Genomic DNA, 11,874 nt, shown 5'->3' with positions numbered 1-11,874 from the left:
AGTGAAGTAAGTGAGGATATTGAGAGGGACCTCTCACAACATCTCCTCACGTCTTCTGTCTTACTGATTACCCACTCTCTTGGATTCAGTCCACACGCTTGTCACCAAAATGGGATAAAAGAACATTTCAACATCAGTGTGATGTAGATCAGTAGACACTCCTTTCGTAACAGCTGGGTACGTAAGGGAGTCATCTCACCAACAACGCACACCTAACCCATGTAGCATGCTGATTATATAGGATACAGTAATGCATGCTAAACAAGTTCTCATACATATACATGATAATTCCCATAACTCATTTTCTTATTCCCACCCCCTTCTGGTCATGCACACTTGAGTCCTGAAATGAGTCGAGGGGCTGCTTTTGCGACCACCATGGACAACTGACCTAAAAGAAAGAACCTCCAATGCCCTTGACTCAAGGATTTTGGCTCACATTGCAATTTTAACATGCTTCAAGGCCCTTTCACAATGTAACTTTTAGAGCATCCTGGTCTACAGGGCAACAAATTGTCCTCACTACACAGTCTAATAATAGTACCTTGTCATGAGTTTTATTCTTTGAATAGAAATCTGGTTAATGATTATTACTAGCCTACATGGCCTTAGCCTGGGCATTTACGAAGGACTTTGTCGCAACATACTGGCTGTATGGTTATTTTAAGCTAAAAAGAATATTTCTATGACTTAAAACATTATACAGCTATCTTTTATAAAACTAATATGGCTGTGAAATTCCATTTAATTGATTAATCCTAATCAGTGCTTATCAAAATCACCAAAAATTATCAACTCAAATTAATAACAAATCAGTAACACTCTGAATAAAGAAGAATAAGGATTTGGACTCAGATCTCCCTCTATAATCTCCTTCACCAGTGGGCTACAGAGGAAACACCACTGTGTTCATTTCTGCCTCCATTTTCTGAACAGGCACTATAGTTCTCCACATTTATGTTTGGCTGAAAGAGCTGTTGAATCCAGTCCAGATTTCTGAAGAGTTTTAGGCCAGCCGAAGAGATGTTTTTGGAGACTGAGCTATTTGCAAGGGAGAGGAGGGTTGGAATAATTATTTAGTGCTGCTCAGGGTATACATTCTTGTCTGTGCTGGAAGCCATTGCTACTGCAGCCTTATACTTCTCTCTCTTTCAGTATGTGAATAGAAATGAAACAAAATATACCCTCCTCATCAACTACACTCTAAGTGTGGGTCTGGAGATGACACTATATTATCATTCTGCAGAGGTGGAGTGTGTGATTGCTGATATTGGTAAGCTTCCCCCCAATATTAGCTGGTTTGCATCAACAGCATGGATCAGATTTTCATTTAATCCAGTGAGAACAGCTTTAGGCTGAGGATGAGAGCTTTTGGGAAAACCCCACCCTTAAATATCTCATTATTGGTATCATAGCCAACTTGCTGCTTTTCTGATGGCAGCTCTTCTGCATACTGGCAAGACAGTCTGCCCTCGAGACACTGAGAGCAATAAAAACTAGTGTGTAAAATAAGTTGGCTTGCAAACTCAGTGAACAAGATGCCTCATAACTTGAACATACATCCACTGGCAAAACTTTCAGACATTGCTACAAGTTTCAGTTTGTCCTCAAATGCAATTCTGCCTCTGAGTCCAGGGCAGAACTCAACTGACTCAAATTCCTGTGAACTCTGAAGACAGCATTTCTGTAGGGAGATAACCATCCACTAAAAGCTGTACTTAGAAGGTTATTGAACCAGTCAGGAGGTATGATTGGTATGTTCTCAAACTTCTTAGATTTTTGATGCCACAAAGGTGACAGAGTCTCCTTACTGTCCTATTTTATCTTTGAAATAGTTCTGGGTTCAACCCAAAGAAGGTTGACAAAAAATAATACCTACATAGCTCAGCTTGCCTTACTGAAACAGGGAGTAGTCCTGGAAGCAAGCTGGCAGGCCACTGCCAAAGCATGAGGATTCCCAGTCCCACTGGTTGTGAGGTGCTACATCCACAACACAGCCAAAGCCCTGCAGGTGATGCCAGTACACACGTAACAGCACTGCTGCAGTGTCAGTGCGAAATTTGCCCATGACGACAGAAATCCCTGCCTGGGCCAAACATCATCCATCACTCAAACATTCCTTCATTGCTAACTCTTTATTTCACCTTCTTTCCGCAGAACTACCAGAAGCAGTTGGTTACTGTGATGAAGAAAACCTGTATCTAGCCATCCCGACTTTCGGCTTGCACCAGTACTGGAACCTGTATCTTGGTAACAAGCTCCTGAACCAGCACGTTGTGCTTACCAATGGGTATCTTGCAGCTACCAATTCTACACACCTGATCTTGCAAATACCTCTGTTTGCTGTGGGAGTTATCTATGAGGTACACGAACTATATAGCAATGCCTTCTTTAAAGCACAAAGGACTTTTTGCTCATACAGTCACGGTCCTACAGTCACAGTTTGTAGCACTACGGTATTACAGGTATTGGAAAAACTCCAGGGGGAAGGACTTGAAGCCAGTGCAAGTGAGACAAGAGGTATCGGACATGGACCCTTCTGGTAATGCCATGTATTATGTAATCTGCAATGCTAAGCTGTCTCTAAAAGATATGCACCAAGTCTTCAAAAACAAACTCCTCAGTATTTTTAGTAAGATGAGGCAAAATGTCCCATCTGCACTGAGCCAGAAACAATATTTCAATATAGCTTTTATGAAAGAAGCTCTTTTAAAGGAACATTTTGCAAAAATGTCAAGACATGGCAAAGGAAAATTGATGCTGTAATAAACATCTGAACTATTCTACAATAATCAGCCAAAATTTATTTCTGTGACAGTGACCAATTAATTCATACATGAAAACTGCTGCCCCCACGTTGCTTCAGGCTCAAGTCTTAACTCTTAACTCAGGCATTGACTTACCTCTTGTGACTTGTTAGTATTCAAGTGGCATAAGTTACAGAGCAGAACGTTGTACATATGGATCTTGTGCATTAACAGGAGACCTCTTCCATCACCTCCTTCACAGGAAGTGGCCTTTCAGAAAATTAAAGCAAAGTTTGATGTTGCGCTGAGGAAAGTGAGAACTATGGAGACCTTAGAGACGTTCTCTGTTAGCTGCAGTTTTAATTCTTCAGCATTTATAAGTAAGTTATACAACTGATCAAGCAACAGAAAGATCTGTGATTCTTTCCTTGAGTTTATAACCAACTCTTTGATTTTCTCAGTATGTCACCCAGACGGTACCATAATGATATCTGCCCAAATGAAGACAGTTCCTGCCATAGATATGAGTAAAACCAAACTAAGGGATAGCTCTTGCAAGCCTAGAGAGTATAATGAAAGACATGCCTTCTTCAAGTTCCATGTCACTACCTGCGGCACTTCAGTAAGGGTAAGCCCATGGCCGGAGCAGATACATCTGATGGAAGTCTCTGTCTCTCCTGCATTTTCTTTTTTTGTTCCCCTGCCTCAGCTCCTAAGAAGATTCAGTCTTTAATGAGCTTCCCATATGCACAGTTTGAAGGTGATCACATTATTTATGAAAATGAAATCTCTTATGAAAAAGACACTCTTCCAGGACAGAGCATACCAATGATCACAAGAGACCCAGACTACAGGTAGGAGCTACTGCTCACTGGCTCTGGTACAGCTCCTGGAAAGTGAAAGTGAACACAAAAATTACCCTTTCTCCTGTTACAGATTAACAGTCCTGTGCTACTACCAAGCAAAACAGACCCTAGTGCTAGGTGCCTTCACTAGTGATCCATCCACATCACCTCCCTTTGGCTCTGGTACAATGGTACCAAGGTCAAATATTGCAGGTAGGCAATTCTTCATTTTTAAACTTCTGTGAATCTTTCAGTTGTAAGCTCCCTTGCTAAGATATGCTCTGCTTCCTACTAAAGAACCTCACTAACATTTCTTTTTCTGCAGTATACAGAAGGACAAGACAAGCCCTGAATGTAGTTTCAAGAGTGTCCAAAGGTAAGTCTCCTAACAAAATCAGAAAATTTCCAAATATGCTTTAATTTAAATAAAATTAAACAACAAATTCCACTGACATTTTCTTGAGATGAATCTTTTGTGGAATTTTACGAGCCCAACATGACAATACTCAAGCTACCCATGGAGCCTGTGTTTCTTGAGGTGGAGCTGAAAGACGAAAGCCCCGACACTGAATTATACCTGGAAAACTGCTGGGTAACAGGGTCTCTAGATTTCAACAGCACCCCAAGATGGAACATCACTGTGGATGGGCAAGTAGTTATTGAATGACAAATGCATTCATCAGCAAAGCTCCAATGTCTTCTAGATCTGTTGATCTCTTCTCTCAAATAGGTGCGAGATAAAAGGCAGTGAGTATGTTGCAGAGTTCTGTCCAGTATCTCTTAGCACCAGGGTGAGACACTCCTCTCATTTTAAAAGGCTAGCATTAAGGACCCTGACACATCATCTGAAACAGGTAAGATTAAATCAAAGGCTCACCTCCCACTCATGGACCCTATCCTCTGAACTTCTTAAGACCATTTAAAAAATAGCCAGTTTAAAGACCTCACAGACTTAAGACCTAGCCAGCATCCGACCCAAGTAGCCTGACTGGTGTGCAGCTTGTAGTTCTCTTCTCAAATCTGCTCTGCAACACAGTTTCAGTGACTTGAGATTGGACTGGCTGAAGTAAATGAGAGTTTGGTACGTAAATATGACTTTTATATGGTGTTTCTGACTTTTTATAGGATCAGATTCATAGCACTTCAGCTCAAAATGTCTATAACAGAAAAATCAACTTATATGCCATAATATCCACACAAAGTTCTGCTCTGTTGTCTCCCATCTGTCCCAGCCAGTCAACCATCTCCTCAGATGGCAGCCCAATGGGCAGGGAAGCAGAGGCATGTGGGTTTGGTCTTAGGCTTTTGAGGCTGTCTTCCTCTAACAGGTTTAAGAAGAGTATAGAAAACCCCAGGACAGTCACCTGAGAGTGCTTTGTTCTTAGTGCACCCAGCTGAATGGATTCTAGCACATGTACTTATACAAGCCATGGAAGTATCCCTGCCTGGGTAGTTTAAGTAACCACGTAATATTTTTACTTTCATAAGCAGTTCAACTTGTGAACTTGCTAGAAATGAACATGATGCAATTCTGGCTTGTGCTGCTTCCTAAGTGTGCAGCTGCATCTAGCACTAGATTGAGTTTCTGTCTAGCTTTGATACACAGCCTCACTGCAGCTCATGAGGTTTTAACTTCTCCTGTCTCAGCCTCTCAGTTACCAAAATGCCTGAGGGCTTCTTTGACACCAGATTTGAAATTCAAGGCAGGTTCAGCTAGAAGGTGCTGCACGCAAATTTTCAGACAAGCCTAAATCTAATCATCCGTAACTTCTGCAAAAGTCAGACAAAAGACAAAACAATGCGCTGCAAAGCAGGATTTGATATGGACCAAGTGGTACTTTTTCTTCTTCTCAGGTGTATGTGCACTGTTTGGTGGCAGCATGCTCTCCTACCAACACACTATCTGGCAGCCCCTGCAGAGGACTGCGCAGCTCAAGCAGCGAGAGGAAGGGTAGGTGTTGAGGAGAAAAAGAGCTATTGCAAAGCACTCCCGACCTGATGTTTTTAATGTATCTAGGACCTCTGGGTTTGGCATCTGAAATGCCTCACACAAACTGTGTAACATTACCTATAGTTCATACATTAATAATTAGCACTTAATGTGCAACATATATGTATTCTTTACAAACTACACAAATACACTGTGTATCATTCTCAGCCTTTCCAGGTCACTGTTCAGCCAACCTCCAGGGCTACGTACTTGCTGGACCAGTCTGGATTGTTGATCCAGATCTAAGATGATGAGTGCAAACTGCATTTGGTAAGAACACCAGGCTCTGCATACTCACCTAGAAAGGTCACCATCCTTCGTGGCACAAGTGATGCATAGCTGTCCTTCAAGACCTTAGAATTGTAAGTTCTAGGACAAGAACTAGGGAACAGGCAGGGTTTTCAGTCTCCTGGTATAAGTTTGAGACCATAAGAGGGGGAAGAAGGAGAGCTACCTGCCAAGACAAACACAGGTGGCATGGCTCTGGAGAAGATGCCAGCAATAGAGCAGGGCATGTTAGAGTTGGGCTGTAGCAGGCAGTTTTGGAATCAGATACTATTTCAACAGGTTTTCAACTGGACTGCCCCCAGTCTGGAAGCAAATGGATCCAAAATTTTAGAAACAAACACTAAGGCACATATCACTGCTATATTCCAAATTCTTTTGAAGGGTCCAAATCCTCCAAATTGTTAGGGTTTATGCTATAGCTTCTTTGTCTGCCCTTGGAGAAGCAGAGCTACTCACCCATGTGCTTCAGCCTCACTCCTCACTTCACTGTGTGTGTCTCCAACAGCACGTGAAGGCTCTGCTGTGCTGGCTGCTTTCTAAATGCTGCAACTAGACACAGGAGCTACCTCTTTCAGTGACCACCAGAACTACCTTGCCTAAAATGAAAAGTCCAGATGGTGGGACTCAGGACAGCACCACAACATTGCAAAGTCCTAGGGTCTGCTAACAGGATAAGTAAATGTAACCTGTTGCCCTCTGAAGTGGCTACAAAAGAAAACTTACCAGAAAATAACCCAAGGCTGCAAAATAACTTCTTGTTTCTTCCAGCTGTTGAAATATGGACATGCAGATCACTAAAATTGTTCCAGCCCTGATTACAGCTGCTTCTTGTAATATTTCATAAAGTGACTGCCAATCCTTCCATGTGAATATAAAGTGCAAATCTGAAAAGTCAAATAAAAATACATACAAAGTAATCTCAGTGCAGAACATCTCCTTGTTAATGTGCAACAGCAACCATCTGGTGTACCAACATCAGCTTCAAAGCACCAAGCAATCTGCTACTTAGGGCCTTTTTCAAATGCAACATGATGGCATGATTTTTTTTCCATTAATGCAGATTTTTTTTCTATAACATTTCATTGACCTGAGCATCTTGGAAAGACGTTAGTTCCTCACTTTCCTCCCACCTGCCCCTGTATAGAAAAGGTTAACTTCAAAATGGGAGAAGATGGATGCTCTAACATGAGTAAAAAGGACAATTTACTTGATGTTTTCTGTGCCAACATTAAAAAAAATTGAATTATTTTCTAGAGATCAAGGTCAATCCAGACCACCTGTAATCACTCTCAGGATGCACCTGCGCTGTGACTGAAAGCGTGCCAGCAGCACAAGTAGGTGGTCAGCAGCAGTGAGGAGGGGGCAGTTGAACTGATGCTGCTGCAGGCTAAGAGCATACACGTGTGCAGCCTCTAGGGGGTTTGCATGGCTCGTACAGCCTCCATCTTCACAGGCTGGCTGGTAACATGCGATGGTTAGTGCATACACCTGGCACACTTCCCAAAAGTTTCTGTCATGCCTGTGAGGACTGCTGAAAAAATGTAGTCTTAAAGCTGTATCAACTGAAGGACTAAGTTTTGTAGAAAGGAATTCGAAGATACTGGGATCCCGACCCCCTTCAGCAGCAGCCTGGGAGATGCCTTCCTCTGCTGTATGAGCAGTGCACTCTACTGTCCAGAGCTAACACTGCAGAGCCAAGCAAGCTTACTGATCCCCCACGTTTTTCAAGAGAGCACATTCTCCATTTTTAATGTTAATAGTAACAAACTCATGAGTTTAACTTAACTTTCTGTTAATCTAAAAAGCAGTCCTGTTGAAATTTGTAAACTAAGACGAAGGTTAAATAACGATGACTAAACACTAGCTCTTCTTTTCCTAGTGCTCATGGGACACTCTAGTTCCACACAGATAAGCATTGGGTCTGGTGTTGCATCACTAATGTTTGCTCACTCTGCAGTCTCACGGACTAGATTCAGGTAAAGTTGTCTGCAGCAGGTGGGACATCCCAGATCTTTTCTTTTTGCCCTGGAAAGCCAGGAAGGGGGTCAGCAGCATTCCATACCCATCCACCCACTACCTGACAGATGGGGAGACCTTTCTCATCTGGATACATTGGGAGGGAAAGAGAAAAGGTGAGACAGACCTGCACTCCCATTTCAACAGACATTTCAGGTTCCCACATTCTCACAGACAAGCCAGAGAAATTCCACATTCTTGGTTTCCTCCTCCTACCTTAGGTGCTGTTCATGGCAGATGTTATTTTTGCACTGAATCACACAAGTGTGTTAGGGTTAGGCTTTCATGGTTTAGCTTTGAGGGTGCCTTTCCCAAGCTATGGTTCAGCTGTGCATGGTGTACTGCTCTGCATCTAGGTTCTCCTGGGATTACTCCCTCCTCTCAGGTGTTGCGGATAGAACTTCAGCACCAAACTTGTGTCCTAGATTGCAGTTTTCTCTTGGGTTAGGTTTTCAGGAACCATTCTGCTCATACCACTAGAGTTGAACAAGCCTTCATTATTCAGCCAATGTGGAGAAAAGGAATTAGGAAGGTGTGAGAGATATGTTAAGTGCACAGATACAGACACACGGGAGTCCCCATACACACCTGGAAAGCACTGAACTTGGATCAGTCTTTTCTATAGTAATAGGAGTTAGGCTGAAACCTAGTGTTGTGATGTTTATGACAACATTGGACTAGCTGTTCCTTGCTGGTAGATCGAGAAATCCTTTGGGTCCATTTCACATGTTTATTGTACAATACAAAGACATGAATGATGAAAAACCTGATTGTCATGGGCTGAAGGAAGCGATGTTGTGGACTGCATCCAATCGTTCCCTGCTCATGGACTAAAGAGATCCTACAAGGAAAATCTTGGAAACAGTTAAACTTCAAAAATAGACTAGAGTTCTCAACTCAAATGATGACAAGCTGCTAGGTGGGCCTCCACCTTGACCAGATCTCACAACAAAATATTTTCATAAAGGCAACAAGCCCTTCCCATGGCATGAAAGCCAGACGCTGAGGTTGAATCTGTTCTACTGATCCAGCCTTTGCCTCTATTAAAAAGGATTATGCAGATGAACAGTAATCTGCTAACACAAAAGTATATAGAATATTATCCTTCTACTACCAATCTTCGGTTTTGTACATTGTTTTTGCTCTTTATGAATCCTTCCTTTTCTGACAGAGGAAAGCATGTTGTGCATAGCTGAGCTTGATGGATACAAACATGTTAATTTTACCACAAAATTTGAATGGTGCACTTTTCACTAATAATTTACTTTTTATCAAGGTTACCTACTAAATGGGACGCTGCATAGTGCAGTCCTTAGTTGTAACAGCCAAAGATTTTCAGGTTTTTAATGCTGACTTACCTCAGTCATCCACTCAGAGGGAAAGCACACGGAAGAGGAACATATTCTGGCCACTTGACGACCTCGCCCTTTCCCCTCAACATGTCGCAGCTTTCCCTTCAGAATGAGTCTCCTTGTTCCTCACGCTGCATCTCAAAACATACATATATGAAACACTTCTCATACTGCTCTGTGCCCTGCTAACCTGGGATTCTGTCATCTTTTCCTGCCTTTCTGTAAAAGCAATACTGTAAGTGGTGTGATAACTCCTCCTGTGTTTCAGTAGGACAAACAGTGTACTAGGGAAAAGCACAGGGTGACAATACTATCCTTCGCCTTGTTCTCTGAGGAAGTAAGATATTAGACTGTTGTTCCAGATATTGAAGAAAAAACCCATTCTGTAACGTATTGAGGAACTCACATATTTTTTGTAAGTTTAGAGGTAAATCACCAGGTGAGAAGCCTGTTACTTGTTTCTAAATTAATCCCAGCTCTGGGGAATGAAGTAAAGGGAAGGGCTGCCAGTGAAAGCTGCGTGAAGGCAGGAGCTGAGGGCTTTTGGAGAACAGGTTTATAGGCAGGAAACCTTGGGAAAGCAGCTGTGATGAATTATTCACATCCAAAACATTTCTGACCAGAGTAAAGACAGTCAATGTATATTAGCAGCAACCACCTGTTGGACTTACTGGTAGAGCGCTGTAACTTCTGACTAGTAAATGCTTTGCAAGGACGATGCAGCAGGCAGAGACGACTGACCCAGATGCTCTACAGGTTTGTAATTTTCAAGCAGAGACAAACCCTAAAGCCCAGTGAAGGTATAAAGCCACAGTACCTCTGCACTGTGAAGCATCCAAAGCACACAACGCCTGCTCCTTTTATAAGCTGAGAGGTTGTCTGAATTTCACAAGGAAACACTACATAAAAAGAATTTTACTACTCTCTGTTAGACACTTAATTCTTAAAGGATTACAAACAGGAAACCTTGCAGAACAACAGGAGTTACTATACAAATCCTCATCTTGAAGTTTTTGTTTCTTTAATATCAGTAATGGTGGTTTATACCCCTTCAACAGTCCCGAGTGAAAAAATACTACACAGTGCTATTTAATAAATATTTCAGACTGAAAACCCTGATTAGCCTTATGATTGAAAGCCAGAGAACTAAGTGACTCATGTGTACACGTGAAAGGGGAAGATGTGTGTGAGAACCTTACTGGCCAAACTTATCTTGAAGGAATTCCAAATAATGCCGAAATGCACCATGACACTTCATCCTTTTACAGGAGAGAGAAGGAAATAGTGTGTATAATCTGCTACAAAACTGCTCCCAGTCCAGTGAAATATTTATGTGCCAATAATGAATGTATTATAAATAATTGCACAACATTCACAAAACACTACAAGCTGTGAAGGGGTATTATTACTAGCATCTTTTGTTTTCTAAAATACTTATTTGTTGTTAATCTTTTGATTTTTATCTGTATCTTTGCATTTAAACAGTGTTCTGGGCAGAACGACATCTGTGATCTCTCCTCTCAAAGTAAAATTCCACAGGTCATATTCAACCAGTCATACTGTCTTTAACTTTCTTGGCATGGTTCGGTCAGGAACAGGTTTAGTTCCAGCTCATCTCACCATCAACCAAGGGTTGATATGACTTCCCAATTTTTGAGAATGAGGTGGCATGAAACATTCCAAGTCCTTAAAACATTGTTCTTTTGGAGACAGACCACTAAGATATAAAAATAGAAGCTGTGATGGTTTGACTGGCTAAATGCCAGGCATCCACCAAGTCGCTCTATCACTTCCCCCCCTTTTTTCCCCTTGTTTTCTCAATAGGGTAAAGAGGGGAAAGAAGATAAACTAACCCTTGTGGGTGAAACAAAAGCAGTTTTAATATAAGCAAGGCAAAGCAAAAGTCCGCGCGCGGAAGCAAAAGCAAACAGATTTAGTCTCTACTTCCCATGGACAGGCGATGTCGGGCCTTCTCAGGAAGCAGGGCTCCAATACACGTAGTGGTTGCTTCGGAGGACCAAGGGTGACCCCACCCCCTTCCTCCTTCCTCCCAGCTTTATACTGAGCAAACGTCATATGGTCTGGAATACCCCTTTGGTCGGTTTGGGTCAGCTGTCCTGGCTGTGTCCCCTCCCAAGATCTTGCCCACCCCGTCCCACTGGGGGAAATATCAGAAAGAGCTTTGGTGCTGTGTAAGCACTGCTCAGCAGTAGCCACAACACCAGGGTGCTATCAACACCCTGCCAGCTCCCGACATAAAACACAGCACCGTGAGGGCTGCTGTAGGGGAAAACCAATTCCAGTTCAGCCAGACCCAGTACAGAAGCAAAGCACGTGCTTAGTACATCCAGAAAAGTCCAAAATTAAATTTTTGATCAAAATGGTCATTGTTATGACATCACAGCCTGCTTTCCAAACTGTAAACGGATGTGACCATATCATGCATCATATTTATATAACTACAAAATTGCTGCTGTCAAGTGTCAGGAGTAAGAGAGGTAAATGAAGCATTTTCTCAGCCCCGTGCTCCAAACACTCATGGTGGCTAGTGTAGCATTTCACCCCAAAGCTGAAAGCAATCTCAATGAGGCTGCTGGGGAAGATATTCAGAGGCCCAAGTCTCTTCTCATGACTTA

Source organism: Athene cunicularia (assembly GCF_003259725.1).
Source record: "Athene cunicularia isolate RWA chromosome 3 unlocalized genomic scaffold, athCun1 chr3_part1, whole genome shotgun sequence".
Taxonomy (NCBI): Eukaryota; Metazoa; Chordata; class Aves; order Strigiformes; family Strigidae; genus Athene; species Athene cunicularia.
This window is presented reverse-complemented; position numbering follows the sequence as displayed.